This window comes from Amblyomma maculatum, chromosome 1 (assembly GCF_055883805.1).
Source record: "Amblyomma maculatum isolate TAMU_Amacu chromosome 1, ASM5588380v1, whole genome shotgun sequence".
NCBI lineage: Eukaryota > Metazoa > Arthropoda > Arachnida > Ixodida > Ixodidae > Amblyomma > Amblyomma maculatum.
Window position 1 is genome coordinate 401456227 of NC_139344.1, and position 6008 is coordinate 401462234.

Below are 6008 nucleotides of genomic sequence, written 5' to 3' on the forward strand. Positions count from 1 at the left end.
TTTCCACGATTCTTTAGGTCGTTTCGAGCGCGCGTTGCTGGGCGAGTTGGTGACTGATCATGGTTGGAGAAAATAGCGCAGGAAAGAAAACAGTGCTCTTGTTGTGTCTACTTCCTTGTACTGTCTCCTACGCTATTTTCTTCTACCACGATCGACGGAGTAAACGTTAGAGGTTCTTCTCGTTCTTCTTTAAATTTTCCGCACCTCTGCAAGGTGCTCCTCGATTCGGCAGGCAACGTGCAGTTCACACACAGCCACACAATGAGACGCAGGACGACGAACTTTCAGTAACAAAACGAAACCTAACTTTATACGACACAAACACAAGATACAGAAAACTTATTTGCACGAGACAGAGAGGCAACACATTTTAACAAAGAGACTGAGCGAATAACTAACAGCAAAACGAGCGCATTGTTCTTTTTGCGACTTCTCAGTCGGGGCCTGCCTGCTACGCTGTCTTCTCCGAGCGAGAATCAAACCAAACTGAGAATCAGAACCAGAACTGTCGGTGACTGCGCGGCGCGCTCTTAAATAGCCAGCGCCGAACTTTCTAGGCACGGAGGAGGAACGGAAAACAGCTTAGCGCTGCCAAAACTGTGCCTTCCCCCCTTGGCCTTCTGGAGCGGCCTCGAATTTTCTCGAACGTGGTCAGCTCACGCGGCCCTCCCGCCCGAAGCGAGGAGGAGGGCTGGGACCCTGTGGAGGAATGCACGCGTGACTCCACGCATAACGACGAGGGCGAGGAAGTGCAGCGCGGTGGGAGGGATTACGTAATCGCTCGCGTCGCGTTCTCGGAGCTTGGAGAGCATTCCACCGTCGTTTTCTGCGGCGCGCGCACCGAAACATTAGAGAATGGACCAGCGCGGCCTCACAGACGGAGCTCTGATCATATCAAGGCACACTGACGATCAACCTACCACCGTACAGGGAATTGAATAATCTGGGCCACCACGCATAACAAACTTCACAGCTGTTCCTGATGGCACTCTAACACACGGTCCCTGCCAAAATGTCCACTAAAGCCTGAATCAAAGCCTCCAAACAGGGCCTACGCATTTGGGAACGTACTCGCACCGCGGCTCAGTATACACAGCAGCACGAAAGAAATCAAACGACGAAAATAGTAGTTCACTACGAAGTTCAAATGAGAAAAAGAACACATAGCACTTTTGATGTATAAAACAATACGTCTTTCTAAAGTTTTTGTGCCTTCTTCTTACTCTAAATATGAACCAGCCAAGCCCTCAGTCATCGCAACGCTTTCCGAAGTATTTAAATAGAAATACGATTTAGTTTCAAGTAAAATAGGGCTCTAGCTTCTCCTCTTGCCGGTTTTGAAGCTTCGTAGCACAATTTTTTCTTCGAGGGTTGCGGTCGTGCTGCGTATTTAGCGGAAATTATTTCCGCGATACCAGAGCATGAACAGCCAGCGCTGTTTAAATTTCTAGCGCTGTGAACCTTCACATGGTAAAATTATTCCAGTTTACAATTATTGGGTATAGGCATCTTGAACGTTAGTTGCAAGTCGTGAGAGGAGGCAGGAAGCTCCAATACAAGAAGATGTATTTGTTAGAGCGGCAGCAATGGCCTGTATACTTGGAAACATGAAGAGCCAATAACATAAATGCGGCTGTGACATAGCGTGCAAAAGCATTTGTTAGGCTGCCAGTTAGCGGCATTATGCAAGAGAAATGACGCTAGTGCTGCATTATTTACGAATATGGCTTGTGAATTTATTCTTGCACATGTGAGGCAAGAAAAATTCGACAGTATTCATTTCACCCATTTTCAGTTTTTCTTTAATGCCCGCTTTGACAGAGTTTACATTTCCGTAGACATGTTAGCTATTGTATTTGATTACTTGGTGCGTTCCATCTTCTTCAGTGATCACTGTATGGTGTCTCTTCAGATAGGGAGGTACAGTGGGCCCGTACTTCACCCGCAATGGAAGCTCTCGAAGAAGAATAACTGTCTGCACTCAGATGAAATGTTTCAGCGTGCTATACATACTTGTGTGAAATACATATGGGCATGCCCTGAGCTCTCCGTTTTTCAAAAGTGGAACTTGTTTAAACAGAAGGCTAAAATTTGGCAATTGAAGCATCAGCGATCATCGCGTTCCTGAAGAGACACCACCTTCGTTATCTTGGGCGCACTCTATATGAGCTATATGAGCTAGAGAGGGCTAGCCTGGGTGCCTATATCGTTGAAATTAATAATATAAAACTACATCTTCAACAATTTGCGGCGGAAAGATACGAGAGGGCCTTGATAAGAGTTAGGTCCTGAAGGTTTTTTGACGAGCAACCCTCTCGTCGGCCCCTGAGGAATGAAAGAGAGACTGCTCTTGAGAAGGAAATATTAGAAATTAAGTACGGTGATTGCACATACAGCGATGCTAATGGTATTACGGCTGTCGTCGACTCTTATTGAAAGCTGTTTTGCAGTTGTGAAGATCCAAATGAATGTTCCGATTATAATTCCTTACTCGAAAACTTTCCTCGACTTTGCGACGAGAAGTGCGTGTCGTGGAGAGACCCATCACTTTGGACGAAATTAAATCAGCAATTTCAGGCCTACTGAGCCAGAAATATCCTGGCCCAGATGGTGTTACTAGTGAATTCTATGAAACATTCTCCTCTTGCCTAGCGCCTGTTCTGATGGAAGGTTTCCAATCAAATTATGATGTGGCTTTCTTGCTTCCCACTTTCTATTCTGGGCACACTGTATTTATTTCAAAAGCCAAAAATACTAATCAGTTGAAACATTTTGAAGCCTATCGTCTAATTTGCCTCTCTAATGTGGATTACAACGTTTTTTAAAGACTCTTTGTTGTCGTCTGCAGCTGGTCATTATGGACTTGATAGGTTCGCCTCAGGTCTGTGGCATCAGAAGCTGGAGTATTCCTACACATATCCATATTGCACGCTCAGTATTGGAGTATTGACGCAGTCTCTCAGAGTGGCATCATGCCGTTACTACATGGATCCACAATATAAGGTTTCACTCGACAGAACTGCGTATCGCTGGAAGTACAACCGACGGCACGAAGAACGGCAGTGCCGGCATATGGAAAAAGATGCAACACCTGCAAGAAGCTCCACCACCATCATCATCAACATCACCATAATCAGGCAGGCAGGCAGCAGGCAGGCAGGCAGGCAGGCAAGCAGGCAAGGCAAGGCAAGGCAAGGCAAGGCAAGGCAAGGCAGGCAGGCAGGCAGGCAGGCAGGCAGGCAAGGCAAGGCAAGGCAAGGCAAGGCAAGGCAAGGCAGGCAGGCAGGCAGGCAGGCAGGCAGGCAGGCAAGGCAAGGCAAGGCAAGGCAAGGCAGGCAAGGCAAGGCAAGGCAGGCAGGCAGGCAGGCAGGCAAGGCAAGGCAAGGCAAGGCAGGCGAACGGGCGGGCGGGCGGGCGGGCGGGCGGGCGGGCGGGCGGGCGGGCAGGCAGGCAGGCAGGCAGGCAGGCAGGCAGGCAGGCAGGCAGGCAGGCAGGCAGGCAGGCAGGCAGGCAGGCAGGCATGTTTAAAGTCTGACCTGCTACTCTGCTGTGGCGAAGGCAAGGCGAGGAGAGGATCATAATAGCTTGCGATGTGGGACAGAGTGGGAGAAGTGCGGTATTGCACATATAGGAAACTGAACCCAAGTAAAAGAAACGAATTAGCGCTAAGTTCAGCGCAATTTGGGTTAACAGTGTTAAAGAATTGGTTAATATATTATGCTATAGATTCCCCTAGGCCCTCTCTTATGGCTTAGAGCAAACAAGGAGAGGCCGTGTCTTGTTACAATTTGTTACAAGTTTTAATGCTCCTGTTAAATGACCAAGAAACTATCCCTTCACCGCAATATTTTTCATCCACGGAGACCCAAAATCAGCAGTCGCCTTGCGCGTCTCATAACCTTTAAGCAGGTCTTTATAAATACTTTCCAAGCAGTTTTTTCGCAGTATAGATCCCAATAGCACAATATACAGCCTTACCTTTGTAGGAACTCTTTATATACAATACTAAATTTCTTAGACTTTACCCACGCTATGTTTACAGCCAATAGATCTTGACATAAGTCAGAGTTAAAACATTCGTATTGTTATCAAAGGTGAAGGAAATAACAAACAATTACTTCTCGTTTTAAATATTACCGACATGTCCTGCTGTTCCTTTACTTTTCTTGAGCTTGCCCAAATAATACTTCTCTGCATAAAAAGCAGTCAAACATAATACGAGTATATTTATATAAGGTATAAAATGTTTTAGCTGATTACAAATCCTCTATGATGTAAGAAGGCGATAATTATGGACAGAAAACAGTAGATGGGAAAAAGGAATGTGCTGTATTGGTTCCCATTATAGGTAAATAATTACTCATGCAATGTAAAGGATGCAACTGAAAATTGCATATCACAGGTTTGAATCCATGTCATGAATTAACCTCAAGCCAATAACGAAACGAACAGGTTCCACCCCAAGTGAATATGCAAACACAAAATGGGCACACATAAAATGTGTATATATGGAGGATAGAAAATGATTCACAGTGATCCATAATGAAACTTTGCAACACTATGATGCTTTCAAAAAGTACTTCAGTGTTTGTTTATATGGTTTAACATCACAAAGTGACTAAGGCTATAAGAGATGCCGTAGTGGCATGCTCCATATATTTATACACACTATAGGGTTCTTTCACATGCAAGGCATCGCACAGCACAGGGGTGCCTTGCTATTCACCAGCTTCGAAAAGTGCCCAATGCAGCCGGAATTCGATCCTGCATCCTTGGGTTCAGCAGTCGAGCACCATAACCACTGAGTCAATCCAATAGGGCTACTTGAGCATTCAATCACATTATTCTACTGAAATGCTTGCTATAAGCAGTAACCGCATGAGGCAACAGGCCACACGAAAGCATTGCACGGCGGGTGGAGGGCCGCCAGCCAATGCCACTCATTGCTGAAACTCAGGTTCCGGGTTTTTAGTAAATTTTGCATGTTCCGCGGATTTAGATCGCGAGGAAGCCAGTCACAGAAGGCTTTGGGGTATTCAACTTCTACTCTAGCTTTTTTTGCAAGTGAGTAAGTTTGTTTTCCTATCATCGAGTTTGGACGAAGGAAGCACCTGCAGACGATCGCTTCATTTCGTCCATGCATATACGAAACATTGGGTCAGTTGATTGGTAGGGTAATAAGAAAACATGAAGGCCATAGAGTGGCTATATATTGTTAACTTCCGAAAGGAGCAGGAAGAAGTCACTGCTTGCAATGCGTCTACATCAATGCGTAGGAGTGCACCAAACATCAATGTGGTGTTTCCGTTCAAAATCCGACGTGTTAAATAAAATTTCATCTTTGTTATATTGTACTCAAGCTGTTAAGAGTTAGAAATGGAGTATTAGCCTAGCTGTACTTCCCTAGACCGAACGACGGGGCACCATAACAAAGAAACGCTGAAATCGCGCCGCTCTGTTGCTGAGTCCCACCGTTTGTGCTGTGTGCACCAGCGGCAACGACCGGCGTCAGCCTAGTGACAGCACGACGCATCGCAAAGGATTGTTGGTTCACGTGGTTACGACTTAATGTTAGCTTCTTTAATCTTTGAATGGCTTAATGTTACCTCATTAACATTCTCCATCCAGCTTAACGTCAGTGCAACTAAATCAACATTTTAGCTCCTTGCATGCAGGGAGGTGGTTGGCAGAGATGAACTGAGGCAAGACTAGACTGTACATGTTTGCGGGACACACATACACACGACAGCTGAGTAAAAATGGCGAACTCATTGACTAGGTATTGGTGCTGTTTTCTTTAGAAAGTCATGCTGGGCCATGGGGGGGGGGGGGGGGGGGGGTCCTGTTAAATTTGTGCACGGGCAGAAATGTTTAGCCCGAGCGCGGCCTGACGCTGCAAACCCGATCTCGGCACAACTCAGACTGGACTGAGCCCGGCACAACCTGGTGCTTGGATTTAAGGCCTGGCCTGTGAATTTTAAAGCCCGGACCCGGCCCGTCATGGTAAA